Raw genomic sequence first — 16988 nt, 5'->3', positions numbered from 1 at the left:
GAGACTGAAACATAGGGCCTCTGACTCCCCATGCAGTGTTCTCACCATTGTATCATGCCTGATAGAGAAACACAGAGCAAATGTCTTTGTTTAAATATCTCACACTTGATATGAAAGACTAATGATTATTTTCTGAAAACGATATGTCATAAAGCAACTCCCTGCAGACACTGCCTGCTTTTTATGGCCGCTACCCTAGTATGTACTAAAGAATCCACCTCATTTGAATTGCTGAAGAGATTTGAAATAACTCATCTTTAAAACTTTTAGTTATGTTATTTCAGATGAGACAGTGTTAGTATTAAGCCGTGTTGTGTTCATCTTCTGGATGCAAGGGACAAGAAGAATAAATAAACATAAAAGAGTTTTTCTTCTAAATATGCTGTCACTGGTTAGAATTCTATTTGCCTAATAATTCTGTTTCCACCAGAGTGAAATATGCTTTGTTCCAGAATAATATTACAAGCTGGTTAGGGGATGAAGCCAGGGACACAACCAGGAAAGAAGTTTCAGTGGGGATCCTCTATATAGGACAAAGTGAATGACAGTGAGTGTCACATGTGAACTAGTGGTTGGAAGAAGGTACAGTTGGAGAAATAGATGAGCATTCAATAGAGAGTGAAGGAGTGCAGAAGTGCAGATCGGTAGCCAGAAAGAGGTCAGGGCCTAGCAATCAGGGGAGTGGGCAGGACCTCCAAAGCAAGAGACAAATAGCCAAGCATGGGTTGAAAGCGGAGGACGAGTGTAAACATGTTCTTTTCTGTGCTTGCTCACCACACAACAATTGCCACTGGAAGTCCTTTGTTAGAGGAGCTCTACACAGATCCTGGGAAAAACAATCTGCTCACAAGTTCTGCTAGTGGTAAAGAACCCATCTGCCAATGCAAGACACAAGAGACTTGGGTTTGATCCCTGAGTTGGGAAGATCCCCTGAAGGAGGGCATGGCAACCCACTCCAGTATTCTTGCCTGGAGAATCCCGATGGACAGAGGAGCCTGGCAGGCTACAGTTCACGGGGTTGCAAAGGGTTGTACATGACTGAGCAACTAAGCACGCACGTCTCATTGTGGGAGAATTGCAGACTGAGTACCGAAGAATTGATGCTTTTGAACTATGGTATTGGAGAAGACTCTTGAGAGTCCCTTGGACTGCAAGGAGATCCAACCAGTCCATTCTGAAGGAGATCAGCCCTGGGATTTCTCTGGAGGGAATGATGCTGAAGCTGAAACTCCAGTACTTTGGCCACCTCATGCGAAGAGTTGACTCATTGGAAAAGACTCTGATGCTGGGAGGAATTGGGGGCAGGAGGAGAAGGGGACGACAGAGGATGGGATGGCTCGGTGGCATCACTGACTCGATGGACGTGAGTCTGAGTGAACTCCGGGAGTTGCTGATGGACCGGGAGGCCTGGCGTGCTGCAATTCATGGGGTCGCAAAGAGTCGGACACGACTGAGTGAACTGAACTGAACTGAAACCTCAAGGACCAGAGAAGGCAATGGCACCCCACTCCAGTACTCTTGCCTGGAAAATCCCATGGACAGAGGAGCCTGGTAGGCTGCAGTCCATGGGGTCGCTAAGAGTCGGAGACGACTGAGCGACTTCACTTTGACTTTTCACTTTCATGCATTGGAGAAGGAAATGGCAACCCACTGCAGTATTCTTGCCTAGAGAATCCCAGGGACGGGGGAGCCTGGTGGGCTGCTGTCTATGGGGTCGCACAGAGTCGGACACGACTGAAGTGACTTAGCAGCAGCAGCAGCAGCAGCAAACCTCAAGGACAGGTACACTTAGGGAGGGACAGGAGTACATTGTTAAGTACAAGGAAAATTAGGGCAGTGCAATATCATAAGAGGCTGGAATGGGTGATGGAGATGTCAGAAATGGGGGGTGGGTAGAGTAGATACTGTGGAAATCTGACTCTTTTGTGCACCCCATCACTGCTTCATCTGCCCAAATACCTGACAAACAAGATATGGCTGAGATTCAGAAATTCGCTAAGTCTAAATTGAAGAAGACAAGGAAAATCCACCGCCTTGCACAGAAGTAATTGAACAGGAGAAGTAAGGAAGTGAATCTTAATGGCATCGACCCTGCCAATATGCACAGTACAACCCATTGCAATTGTCTCCTTACTTTTTGTAGCAGTTAAACTCTGAAAGATGCAAAGAGATTGGATGTGTTTATTTTTTTTTTTTTTTTTTTTATTTTTTTTTTTTTTTATGTACTGAATCTCACTTAATCTTTATTTTTTTTTTTTTTTTTTAATGTCAAAAAGGATTTATTTTTTTATTTTTTTTTTTTTTTCTTTTTTTTTTTTTTTTTTTAATTTTATTTTATTTTTAAACTTTACATAACTGTATTAGATTTGCCAAATATCAAAATGAATCCGCCACAGGTGGAATTGAGGCAAGCGTACAGCTGACGTTGATTGACAGTGTTGCTTCACTAATCTGCCTGCCTGGCTGCTTTGGGGGCCTGGTGAAAAAAACCTGATGGGGAAAATACTGAATATGGCAACAGAAAACAGAAATAAAGCAAATTGGGCCAGTGTCCTGAAAACTGTTAAGTGCAATTTCCAAAATGTCATTTATTTAATCAAATGATTTAATTATTCATTTATTCAAAAATATTTACCGAATGCCTGATTTTTCTTCCAGGTGTTGGTTTAGCACTGAGAATAAAATGCTGATCAAATCAAACAAAATACTTTTTCAAGTGGAAATTATATTCTAGAGGGAGGAGGCTTTCAGTAAACAAAAAATAAAGCATGAATACCATAGAGGGTTGAAATAAGTGCTATGATGAAGTCAAAGCAGGGGGATCTGTGGGTAGAGTGGGGGCTCCCTTAGAGTGGGTGGTCAGGGAAGGCCTCTCTGAGGAGGTGACTGTTAAGGGGAGTGCTCACTGAAAAGATAGAGCGAGGTATTCAAGGCTATAGGGAAAGCGTCTCAGACAGGAAGAGCTGCTGGTACAAAAGCTTCAGGCAAGAACAAGTTTGATGCACTGGAGAACAGAAGGACAGCCAGCAACGTTTTTATATCAGCAAATAAACATAGTTTTAACTTGCAAATTTAAAAAACAATGTACCCTTACAAGCTGGTCCTGTCTAAGCCACCAAAAGAAGGAAAAACCAGATCAAGAAGTAAAGACCTAAATACATTCAAAATAAAATGTATTGCTCTTTTCTTGCATGCATGCTAGGTTGCTTCAGTCGTGTCCGACTCTTTGTGACCCTCTGGACTGTAGCCTGCCTGCCAGGCTCCTCTGTCCATGGGATGCTGCAGGCAAGAATTCTGGAGTGGCTTGCCATGCCCTGCTCCAGGGGATCTTCCTAACCTGGGTCAAACCTGCATCTCCGGCAGCTCCTGCATTGCAGGCCGATTCTTTATCGCTGAGCCACAAGGGAAGCCCCATTGCTCTTTTCTGATTTGATTACAATAATTAAACCTGTTCACTTGTCAAAATGTAGTGGGTGAGGGGGACAGGAGACTTCCCTTGTAGTCTAGTGGTCAAGACTCCAGAGGCATGGGTTCGATCCCTGGTTAGGGAACTAAGGCCCCTGCATGCCATGTGATACAGCCAATATATATACAGCTGACTCATTGGAAAAGTCCCTGATGCCTGGAAAGATTGAGGGCAGGAGAAGAGGGCATCAGAGGATGAGATGGCTGTATGGCATCACTGATACAATGGACAAGAACTTGGGCAAACTTCGGGAGATGGTAAGGGACAGAGAGGCCTGGCATGCTGCAGTCCATGGGGTTGCAAAGAGTCGGACATGACTAGGCGACTGAACAACAACATAGCCAATATATACAGCATATATCATGGGTGAGTCCTCTTTAGCTAAGTCTCAGTTGAGTATCATATAATCTGAGGGCACCACTGGGGAGTGAAAGGGAGTGCTCAGATGGAGCTGTTGACTGATATTGTGGAGGAGCTGGTATGTCAGGGTCCCAAGACCAACCCCAGGTTCAATGATCCATTAGGAGGATTCACATGACTCAGGATATGGTCATGGCTAAGATTCATTACAAAAAAAGGATAAAAAGCAAAGGGAAAAGGCACATGGGCAAAGGCCAGGGGAGACCAGGCACAAGGTTGCAAGGGTCTTCTCCTGGTGGGGTCACACAGTTCATGCTTAATTCCCCCAGCAATCAGCTGTGGCCGCATGTGTGAAATGCTATTTTTCATAGAAGCCCATTAGACACAGAGTGCATAAGACTTTTATTGGGGACTGGTCACATAGGCACCGTCTGCCTAGCATGAAGCCAGCTTCTAGACTCCCAAAAAGATTCTGTTCAGCATAATCCATAGTATTTTTACAAACAGTTTAGGGAGTGAGCCATCCTTATTGTTTCTGGGAATGGTGGAAACCCTCCCACCAAAGTTCAAGTTCCCAGATGCCAGCCAAGGACCAACCTAGGAAGCAGGCCTATTAAAGACAGCCATCTCAGGACTGCTGTGTTAACTCTTTTTTTTCCCCCAACAAATGGGCCATGATTTCGCTTCTGAATTTTGCTAAACTAGTAAGGACATGCATCCTACACCCATGGAAAGACAGCCCAAAGATTCAGTGTGGATCCTCAGTTCAGTGTGGATCCCTGTAGGGTCAGTCTCCCATTGGTGAAAATTGACCATTGCTCACTTCCCTCTTTAGAAAAGTCTCTCTTAGTGACTCTTTCCCACCCCTAACATATCAGAAGCTACAAAAGATATACATATGTATTCCATTATATTTGCTTCAAATTTGGTGTTATTTTCAGATTTTGTTAATTCTCAGGTGCTCTACCAGGGTCAAGGGTTAGATGTTCTATCTTTCCCTTCACTCCGGGCTTGTCTTTTTAGATATGACACCTTGTGTGTGTTAGTCACTCAGTCGTGTCCAGCTGTTTGTGACCCCCACGCATTGTAGCCCACCAGGCTCCTTTGTCCATGGGATTCTCCAGGCAAGACTACTGGAGTGGGTTGCCATTTCCTTCTCCAGATCACTTATTCTTTGGAAGTTTAAAAATGGATGCAACTTAGCAACAGTAGTGGGACATTATCACTCCACTTTCAAGCCTTTCTGTTTCTTCCATAATGACAGCTGTTCATGCCTAATGCTCTGAGTCCACTATTGAAAGGTTCATAATACAATAGCTTCACAGTCATTTTCACTTTAACACAGTACTTAGTAAAACAGCTTCAGGAAACATATGTATGAAAGGCACCATATAAAACCAAATAATGTAACATTGTTCTACTCTAATTAAGTCCCCTATAGAGGTAATTTACTTATGGTAGTGATTGCTGAAGTGTTTTCTGCCAGTGTAAAACCAGTAGGAAGGAAACTCAGCATAAACCACTGTATTAGTTTCCTAGGGCTGCCATACAAATTACCACAAACTTGGTGGCTTAGAAACAACACAGATCTATTCTCTCACAGTCCTGGAGGCTCCTGCTGCTGCTAAGTCACTTCAGTTGTGTCTGACTCTTAGCAACCCCATGGACTGCAGCCTACCAGGCTCCTCCATCCATGGGATTTTCCAGGCAAGAGTACTGGAGTGGGGTGCCATTGCCTTCTCCAGTCCTGGAGGCTAGAAGCCCCAAATCCACATGTCAGCAAGGCCATGTTCTCCCTGAAGGCTCTAGGGAAGAATCTTTCCTCACCCCTTCCTAGCTTCTGGAGGCTCTCAGCAAGCTTTGGCTCTCCTCAGCTTGTAGCTTGGCTTGTAGCTTGTCACTCCAGTCTATGACTCCACCTTGATCTTCTCTGTATATCTCTGTGTTCCTTCTCCTCTTCTAAGGAAAACATCTGCACTGGATTTAGAGTCCAGCCTACCCCAGCATGACTTCATCTTAACTAATAACTTTCGAAAAGACCCTACTTCCAAACTCGGCCCCATTCTCAGTTTCCTGGTAGATATGAATCTGGGGGACACCATTCAACCCATTGGGCTTGGGGGTGGCTCAGTGGTAAAGAATTCACTCGCCAATGCAGGAGGCACAGGTTCGATCCCTGGGTTGGGAAGATCCTCTGGAGAAGGAAATGGAAACCCACTCCAGTATTCTTGCCTGGGAAAAATCACATGGACAGAGGAGCCTGGCAGACTACAGTCCATGGAGCTGCAAAGAGTCAGACATGACTTAGCAACTACATTCAACAACAACATTCAACCCACTACACAACCACATATCCACATGGCCCTGCAGCAACATGGAAGGGTTTCAAATCATTGTCATTCTGGTAGTTCAAATAATGGAAGTTACAAAGGAATTTGTGGATAAGACACAGTCCTTAAGAGTAGGAAAGTGAAAAAAAAGAGTAGGAGTTAAACTATTGTCATATTGAAAGGAATGCTTTGAAAAGCTGGAATACTGTTCCTAAGATATTTATAGTAATGATTTTAGGACCAAAAAAGGTAATCTTATTTAGGTTTCTTGGTAAAATGTTTTAAAATGTTGGCACATAATGGGAAATATGTACCTAACTGGATACTAATAAATTTGTATCTAAATAGGAAATATGATGTCTCCATGAATCTTTACAGAGGCCACCAAGCAGCATGGCAGTTTTATGTCCTTGGGTAAATAGTAACAAAAGCCAGTTGTTCACTACATGAAATATGATATAGTTTAGAGGCAGTTTGCCATAGTGTAAGAGTAAGGGCTTTGAAGGAGGGTTGGACTTTAGGTCACAGCTCATACCACATTGGCCCTGTGGTTTGGACCAGTTGCTTCTGAGACTTAGGTTTCTCAGTTGTAAAATGGATGTACAAATATGTATCCCAATGAGTTATATGAGGGTAAATCACATAGTGCTTTTAAAGGACAGGCACACGGGAGAAATTCGTGTATTTTTCACTGAATCAAGTTACAGTCTAATTCAATCTCAGGAGAAGCTCTGACTCAATTCTGGCCATCTTAGTGGTCTCCTAGTCAGTTTACACTAACCCAACACTAAAATTCCTATAGCACATTTTGAGGAGGTCGTTATGAATACCATTATGCCCTAACCATTTATCTCTGAGATCTTCAAAACATATACATCAAAATAGTCTGACCATCATAGAAGCCTACCTGAAGAAATTGCATATGGCAATTTCATTAAACATCCCTGTGCTTCCATCTTTGAGGGGAGCCAATCTAGGTGTGCTGAAGGTATTATTTTGTTTCCTTGTCATTCTTACATTGATATAACTAAAATTATAACCTGGGTAGCGAATATCAGAGCACTGGAATATTCTCCATCCCAGAGGGAGATTCAGTCAGCAAGTTTATTCCTTGGCCAATTTACACTGGGGATAAAGTCTATGCCTTCTCTAGGGCCTTAGCCTGTTTCCATAAAAAATAAAAACAGGAAATGCCCATTTTTAAATGATTACAGGATTCTCAATGGTATCATCATACACAGCCCAAAATTCCTCCCACTGTTGGCCAATCAGTTATTCAACTGGTTGGAGAGAGACATCATTGATAACATACTGGAAATTAGGGGTGAGAAATGGAATATTTCTTGCCATATCAGTAAACAAGGAAGTCACAGTCATCAGTGACTGCAACCCTCCAATGTGCGTTGGTGAGCCCTAAGGGCACTCAGGAAGGAGAGTACCTGTGATCTAGCAGCCATCAGAATGGCGGCCACTACCTAGGTGAGCCCTGAGGAAGGAAGCTCAGGATGTGAGAACAGGATACTGGCCCCAGATAGCTGAGATGAGTATGAAAGGAATGATTTCAGTGAGCCCAGACTCTTGCATCTTTCCATACAAAGAAAAGTTAAGTTAAGTTACCTTTTGAATTAAGTTAACTGAATTCCTTGTTAGGTTACCTAGTTTTCTTTAATTGACAACAATCTTCAGATGTTCAGACCACCTGCCCTTTGTTAACAAAACTTCTATATAACCTGGCTCCTCACCTCCTTGGAGCAGTTCTCTCCTGGTTACTTGAGATTCAGTCTCCCGGCCTTGAAGTCCTAAAAATTCCCACTGAATGAAACATAACTCTCAACTTTCAGGTTTTTAATATTTTTTTAGGTCAACACTAGGACACACAGAAATTCAAGGCAGGATAGGGACATAGGAAAGAATGCATGGTATGACCCTATGAGAATACAACCGCTGTCTGTCTTCAGCTTTTGCAACGCATCCACCATGTTCTGATAGTTTAGGAACTACTCAACTCTTTCTACGGAGAAGGCAATGGTACCCCACTCCAGTACTCTTGCCTGGAAAATCCCATGGATGGAGGAGCCTGGTGGGCTGCAGTCCATGGGATTGTGAAGAGTTGGAGACGACTGAGCGACTTCACTTTCACTTTTCACTTTCATGCATTGGAGGAGGAAATGGCAACCCACTCCAGTGTTCTTGCCTGGAGAATCCCAGGGATGGGGGAGCCTGGTGGGCTGCCGTCTATGGGGTCACACAGAGTCAGACACGACTGAGGCGACTTAGCAGCAGCAGCAGCAACTCTTTCTAAGCATATCAGGATTGTTGAGTGATTGCCCATCTCATCCATATACATGTTTGCTCTTAAGATCTGGCCCAGCACACTATTTGGGTTTGGGGTTTTGTTTGTTTTTAGTATCTGTTTACCCACACACGGACTCTGCATCAGGTCTTCCTCCAGCCGTAGGAGACTTTTTTTACAGTATTTATTGTTTTGGTTTTTTGCTTTATTTTGGCTTTCTGGGAGTTTTAGTTAATTCCTAAACAAGTTTTGATTTCATACCAAAGGGGAAAATATTAAAGAATAATAGAAACTTGAGATTTCAAAGATCTTTATGAGCTATTTTATATCAACCATCCTTTTCATGCCTCCTCCACACCATTCCTTCGAAATCATTCTTTAGCCTGCATGAAAATACCCAGCATCAGGGTATTCTTTATATGCAGAGCTATCTTGTTCCATTTTTATATGGTCTGACTTTTCTGACCAGAATTCATAGAAACTGACAGAGAGTTCTCTTTTACACTGAATTAAAATAGATCTTACTATGGCTCTTCTCAATGTTCCTCTGTTTTGTAGTATATTCATAAACTCATACATTTTAATATATTAATACTTGAAGGTTTCAATTCATTGCAGTTAATACTCTTATTGGTGCTTAAATTGTACCCTATTTGGCCAATGTGATCTGTCTTCAAGTTGGCTACTGGGTCATTTTGACATAACGCTATTAGTCTTTGATAACTCCCTTGCACATTTCTTCACTAAGGCCAAGAATTAGCCATTACTCTAGGAAGTCCTATTTCATTTTCAATTACTTTCAAAATCATGTTTGGGAGAAATTTCCTTCTTTGAATGGTATGTTTTTTTCTGGTTATTACAGTCATACTCTTTTTGGTTAAAAAAAAAGAAAAAAATACTAAAAGAGATTTTTAAAATAGTTAGAACCACCAATACTGCCATCATCCAGAAATCATCAATGTTAACATTTTATCTCCTCAACCATCTTCCCATTTAAAATCCTATGTCATGCTCCTCCTTTTTCTAAACAACAGGAAAAGAGATAATGGTGAAAAATAGTTGCCATTTTAAAACATTTAGGCAAAATCAAGTTGAGTAAATATTTGAGCTTGTTGACTATTCATTTTAAATCCTCATATAGCTAATTAAACATCCAGAGCAAATTGATCAGTGTCAGAAACTTTAAATTTGGGTACTTTGGATTTTGCAAAAGCTGTTTTGCTACCACTGTTGACAGATTCCTAAGACTGCAAAGCTGCAGGAATCCACCGGAAGGCAAACAAAACTATATGTTCAATGGAAATGAAGAGGGACCAAAATGAAAAGTCATTACAGAGCCAGAGAGTATTTTTAACTTTGTCAACCTTTCATTTGTAACACATAACACAGCTCTTACAATATGTAAAGCTGGGATACTAAATTTCTGGAGGGCTATATAGAAAGCCCAGTGAATCCATGGTAAAGAATTCTCCTGCCAAGCAGGAGACCCAGGTTTGATCCCTGGGTCAGGAATGTCCCCTGAAGGAGGAAATTGTAAACCACTCCGGTACTTTTGCCTGGAGAATCCCATGGCCCGAGGAACCTGGCAGGCTACAGTCCATGGGGTCACAAAAGAGTCAAACGTGACTCAGCAACTAAACGACAACATAAAAAGCCCAGATTACTGTTAGTGGGCCTCTAAGTCCAGCCCAAATTACAGGTTTGTCATTGTTTCCAGTGAAAAGTGTTTTTTTTTTAAGATTTATAGTAGACTGGAAGGAAAATAAGAATGGTGATTTCTCTATGATTTATAGTGCCTTTAAACATAAAGCAGAAAGCAACATTATTGACAAAATAATATTGACTATTTAAAGATCTCTAATATCTTTGTTTTCCCAAGTGATTCCAATGTGAAAACAGCTTAGGAGTTGCTCCTTCCCCCATATCATTGAATCCGTTTCACCTGTAGCTTCTGTGGCTGAAGGATTGAAGTGACATTTTCTATTAACCTTTGTCATGCTCCCCCTTGCTCATAGATTCTTTAATGTCCAAGAGGCTTTATTGTCTATAGAAAATTCCCTATTCTTTGTACTTTGTTTTACAGTTCAATATCTTAATCTTATGAATTTTAGCATTTCTATAAACATAAAAAGAGTAAACATTAGAAAAAAGAGTAAATATTTTTGTTTTGTTTAGTCACTCAGTCATGTCTAACTCTTTGCAACCCCGTGGACTATATAGCCTGCCAGGCTCCTCTGTCCATGAGATTCTCTAGGCAAGAATACTGGAGTAAGTTGCCATTTCCTCCTCCAGGGGATCTTCCTGACTCAGAGGTCAAACCAGTGTCTTCACGTCTCCTGAATTGCAGGCAGATTCTTTACCGCTGGGCCAACGGGGAAGTCCAATATAATAGTGTTATGAATTTAGCATTTCAATAAACATAAAAGAGCAACATTAGAAAAAAGAGCAAATATTTATGGACTTAAAAAATATTCACAACCTAAAAGTTGAGAGTTATGTTTTATTGTGCGGGAACTTTTGTGACTTCAAGCCCAGGAGGCAGCATCTCAAGTAACCCCAAGAGAACTGATCGGAGGAGACAGGTTGTATAGAAGTTTTGCAACAAAGGGCAGATAGTCTGAATGTAGAAAGCCAGATATCCCAAGTTAAGGAATTTAGTGGGTTTTCATGTATGGGAAATGTAAGAGTCTGGCTCACTGAAATCATTCCTTTGATATGCACCTCAGTTGTCTGGGGCCAGTACCTTGTGTTTTCACATCCTGAGTTTTTTCAGGGCTCACCAGCTCACCATCCATGGTAGCTTTAATCACTGATGACTGTGATATCCTTTGTTTACCGATAAGTCAGGGAATATTCCATTTCTCATATTCCTCAGTGGTTCTCAAAGTGTGGTCCCCAAACCAGCAGCATAAGCAGTACGTGGCAGCTTGTTAGAAATGCAAATTTGGGGGCCCCTAAAACAACAACCAGACCTACTGAATCAGAAACACAATTGGCTGTGTTCTAATAAGCCCTCCTGGTGATTCTGATGTTGTGTTTAAGTTTCAGAGCAATTGCTTTAAATGGTCACATACTAACTTATACAGCCATTAAATCAAATACATATTAAATGAACAAAACAAGTCTCATCAACCATTTAAACACTGATTGCAACTTAATCAAATGCTCTAAAACATTTAACTTAATCACAAGCCTAGCATTTCAAATTTCCTTGAATGCTCTAAATATTTTAAAAAGGAAAATATACACACAAAACACCGCATTGATGAGAGAGCTGATTAATTTTTTAACAATAAAACTAAGCACAATGCTATTAATATCATAGATTTAATTTTGTTTACATTCTTGCCCCTACTTTTATTCTTATCCTTACATGATCCTGGAATTTAAATGCGTGTGTGTAATTCTAGCAGACTGGAAAGAAGAAAAATCATCTCAAGAGGCTAGAAATGCAGATTAAGCAGATTGGTGATCACTTAATTTTGGTTGGGTTCGGGAACTGCTTGCTAAGTTCAAGATGAATTAAATTCAAGCTGCCATCCACTAGCTTGAATATATTTTTATCACCTAGTTTTCTCTTTTAACAATGGGATCTGATACTGGTTTCCTATTGCTGCTTTAACAAATTACCAAGGCAATGGCACCCCACTCCAGTACTCTTGCCTGGAAAATCCCATGGATGGAGGAGCCTGGTAGGTTACAGTCCATGGGGTTGGGAAGAGTCGGACACGACTGAAGCGACTTAGCAGCAGCAGCAGTGACTTAACACAAGATTTATTATCTTACACTTCTGCAAGTCAGAGGTCTAAAATGAACCCCCTAGGGCTGTGATCCTTCAGGAGGCTCCAGGGGAGAATCCAATTCCTTGGTCTTTCCAGCCTCCAGTGGCTGCCTACATCCTATGGCACATGGTTCCCTTCTTCCATATCAAAGCCAGCAACATAGCTAGCATCTTCTCTTCTGACCTCCCGCTTTGCTTTCTCTCTCTCTCTCTCCTTTTTTTTTTTTTTTTTTTTTTTGCCTCACTGTGCAGCTTACAGTGTCTTAGTTCCTCAACCAGGGATTGAACCCATGCCCCCTGCAGTAGAAGCACAAAACCCCAACCTCTGGACCACCAGGGATGTCTCCCTCCTGCTGCTCTGTTATAAGGAACCTCTCTCTTAGATTAGACCCAGCCCAGGATAATCTCCCCATCTCAAGATCCTTAATTGAATCACACATGGAAAATTTCCATTGTCATGTAAGGTAACACTCACAGGCTGTGGGTATTAGGACAAGAATGTCCTGTGGGGGTAGGGGGGCTTATCCTGTCTTCCATAGGATCCTTGCTTCTGTTTTTCATACGAATTCTCATTTATTAAAGAAGTTAAAAGATGGAGTATCATTCAATTTTTATTTGTTTTCAGTCTCTGGCAGGACATGACTCATTGTAATATTTTTATGCTATATTAACCTGGCCTGGTTTCAATGTTTTAAAATATATGCTTTTCTGATTGGCATTGTTTTATAATTAGTTGGATCACCGAGAGGTTTCACTCCCAGAGTGACAGGAGAGTGAGTTTGAAAATTTAGATTTCTTCTTCAGGACAGTACACTAAATATTTATTTTGGAATAAATGGTTGTATCATCTTTCTAATTGGAAATTGTATATGACAACAGGTGCTAGTTAGCTGCAGGATTCTTCTTCTACATCACTTCATGTAAGACCACAAATGCTGATGGGGCTTTTCCATTCATGTTATAGCTTCTACTATTTCTAGGACAATTTGACTTCCAAGTTGTCTTAATTATTTGTGGTTTACACACACTAAAAATGGCAGATATCTATACTTTATGAACAGAAATATACTTAACAAAAACCCACAAAATATCTATCTGTATCTACACAGTTACATATAAGCATTTTCCTACTTACTTGAGTAAATACATTTAAATGTAATGGTAATAGTCATCCTTCTTTGACATTGCAATTATATTTTTGTACATTTTCTTTATATTCACTCTTTTCTTATGAGCTTCATGGCCTTTTTATAAGCACAGCTTGCTTTACTTAATGACTTTTGCTATAAATGCTCACAACTTGACAAACGGTTAAGCTGCTCCTTTTTTCCTCTTAGCACTGCCCCTGCTATTTTAAAAATATCTTTGGCTTCCTAGCAACAACAGGGTGTTACAGACTATACTGATTTTATCCTGCCGAGGGACATGGAATTAACTAGCCTCTGGTTTGTGGTTCCTTTTTTAGGTATAGCACAATATTAAGACCAAAATTCGGGCACTAGGGATGCTTACAAATGTTGAGGGGAGAAAAGATTATAGCTATTGCCACTGCCATGGCAGCTCTTGGTAGTGACTGAACTGAAAGGAAAATACAGTAGACCCTTGAACAACACAGGAGTTAATCCACATACAACTTACAGTCCACCCTCTGTATCTGTGGTTCCTCAGCATCCAGGGATTCAACCAACCAGGGACTATATTCTAGTACTTACTGTTGAAAAGATGCACGTACAAGTGGACCTCTGTGGTTCAAACCCACGTTGTTCAGGGGTCAGCTGTACTTCTTTTATGTGTATGAGATCTTGTTCTTTCCAGCATAACATATTGTGTTATCCCTTACTTTTCTTAAAGTCTGAGAGTTCAGCCACTACCGAGACTTTCTTCCTCTACACTGATCCATTGTTCCACCCAGAAGCGGAGTATCCCACTCTTCTGCCACCTCCTCACTATCTCTGTTTTCTAAGACAATGGTTCTCAGCCTTGTCTGTAGATTGGACTAACTTGGAGAGCTTCACAAATACGGATATGAATCCCCCACCACAGCTTCTGGTTTAAACTTCCAAAGGGCTGAATATGGCATCAGCATTTGTACACCTTCATAGGTGATACTAGTGTTCAGCCAAGGTCAAGAACCCTTCTAGAAGGTGTTGGGCAACCTCAAAAAGCAGACCAGTCACTATTTTATGAGACTATACCACAAAGGTCCCAGGGATACAAAGTCCATGTTATAAACAGGGCAAGTAAATACCTCCTTGCCTGTTGGCTTCTTTGCTTCCAGAACTCTTGGGATTGTTCAAGGCATGGAACGATAACTGCCCTTTTTCAATATTCTTGAAAATTTCAAGTGTATAGGGCATTGACTTCTCCAGTTGCTCTCCCAGTGTTTCCCTTTGTCAGCCTCACCTTTCTTCAATCTTTCCTAACTTTACTGTAATTCAAAGCTTTTTCTCAAAACTTTTCTCAAAGCTTTCTTAATCTATGAGATTAAGATAACATTTACAAAACAGGGCATTGTAGAGTTCATGAACCAAGAGGTTGGCAGCCCACAGTACTAGCTCCCTAAAACTATCTGAGAGGTTACAACAGAAGTCAGATCAGTTTTTCTGACTGGGAGATTCCAGAAGGTCAACTGCAATCTGCTAATCCAGATTTTTTTTTTTTAATCCCATCTCTACACACTGAGGGAAGTGATGCATATTTAAAGATGTCCTTTGGGGTCAAACACCCCTCTACTGCTCTCTGATAGGATTTTAACGATCATAAAATTAACCAATTCTTCTGAAAAAGGAAATTGATAATTGTTTATAATTATAGACCTTATTGGGATATCTGCTGCTGCTATTGCTGCTGCTAAGTCGCTTCAGTTGTGTCCGACTCTGTGCGACCCCATAGACGGCAGCCCACCAGGCTCCCCTGTCCCTGGGATTCTCCAGGCAAGAACACTGGAGTGGGTTGCCATTTCCTTCTCCAATGCAGGAAAGTGAAAAGTGAAGGGAAGTCGCTCAGTCGTGCCCGACTCTTAGCGACCCCATGGACTGCAGCCTACCAGGCTCCTCTATCCATGGGATTTTCCAGGCAAGAGTACTGGAGTGGGGTGCCATTGCCTTCTCCGATTGGGATATCTACTGCAATCTAAATAACTCTCCCAACATAGAGTCAAAAACCTGTATTCTGTAATATGAAATGTCAGTATTTCTGTACGGTGAAGGAAATTTGTACTGTGATCTTGAAAAAAGGGGAGAAGATCTAAAATTCTTTTAATATGATAGCCTATGTCTTAGGCCTATGGTTCAAAAACTTTGAAAGGTTATCTGAGTTACTTGGGGAACTTGGTAAAAGTACAAAGACCCGGCCTACTCTATTTCAGGAGCTTGGACCTCTGTGGTTTATTATTCACTTAGTTCTAATACACATCCAAGTTTGTGAACCATTGCCTCAGGGCATGAGATTGATCAAGCTAGGTGGTTACTCTAAAGATGGAAGCCTTAATGGAAGAGAGTAAATGATTCATTTTTCAGGATTTGAGGTGCTTTTTTCTTTCAACTAAACTAGAAAGCATTCTCTGCCAATGAGATTGTGGACAAAGTCCTCTGTCATTGTGGGCTGCCATCCCTTGATCTCTTGATTTCTGCGGAGTTGGGTGAGGCTGGTTAGGCTTCAAAGAAAAGAATGGATGGTACTTTTGAAAATATGGTGGCATCAATTTCCTCTTTATAAGGAGTCTCGAACTTTAATATGCAAATGAGTCACCTGGAAACCATGTTAAAATACAGATTTTGATTCAGGGTGGGGTCTGAAATTCTGCAGTTCTAATAAGCCCCAGGTTATATGCAGATACTGTTGATTTGAGCAGTGAGGTTCCAGCCTTGGTTCTTAACCTTGGCTGCACACTGGAATTTCCTGGAAAGTCTTTAAAAGTGCTGATCAGTAGGTTGCATCTCTAGAGATTATATTTTTCTGATGAAATTGATAGAGATTATGGCCCGGGCCTCAAGAGTATAAGGAATTCTCTGGGTGACTTTCATATGCAGCAAAAATGGAAGATCCTGACCTTGGTCAACCATCAAATATCACCTGTTTCACAGGAGAAACTCTAAAGTGGCTCTTTTAGTCACCTCTTTCAAACTGCAATGTACAATGTGCTTAGACAGCTCAGAGCACTGGTTTGCAAGTCTTGACCCCCTCCCCTGATGCCCTGCCATACGAATTTTTAACCAGAAGTTTTAAAATAAGAAAATAAAGACAACAGAGTCAATGTCATAAAGCTAAATTAATTCAAGCTCAAGGATGATTTTTGAGATTAAGTCATTCACACATTTTTTGTTGTTAAAATGTCTTTTACTAAATGAAGATATTAACATATTTTATATGTTTGTTTGTTTCTCATGTCCTTAATTTTATAAACAAAAAGTTAGAAATCTTATGTTGATTGCCGTATGGTTTTAGAAATTTTGCTGATCCATGAAATCTGAAAATCTGGAAGCTATGGGTATGAGAAAATAGGAAAATATGAAAAAAAAAAAGTCCAAGGACTTACAGTGGTAAGGACTCTGCACTTCCACTGCAGGGGTCATGGGTTCCATCTCTGATCAGGGAACTAGGATTCTGCATGTTACACATCTCAGCTGAAAAAATTAATCCAAGTCTAGAAACTATTGTTGCTGGAATATGATTTTCAATCTTTGATTGTCTAATCTCTTGGATAAAGGAATTTTTTTTAGTGGTGCTTGAATTTTATAAGCGCCAACAGTTTTCTAT

General features: G+C 40.9%; 1 protein-coding gene across 1 annotated transcript in view; it reads left to right on the top strand.

Annotated features, from left to right (window-relative positions):
- The window catches only part of OTC (ornithine transcarbamylase), a 73466-nt gene that overhangs the window by 29589 nt on the left and 26889 nt on the right, over window positions 1-16988 (top strand). The gene's annotated exons all lie outside the window — the stretch shown is intronic.

This window comes from Bubalus kerabau, chromosome X (assembly GCF_029407905.1).
Source record: "Bubalus kerabau isolate K-KA32 ecotype Philippines breed swamp buffalo chromosome X, PCC_UOA_SB_1v2, whole genome shotgun sequence".
NCBI lineage: Eukaryota > Metazoa > Chordata > Mammalia > Artiodactyla > Bovidae > Bubalus > Bubalus kerabau.
The sequence above is the reverse complement of the archived record's forward strand: the minus strand, read 5'-3'. Positions and strand labels throughout refer to the sequence as shown.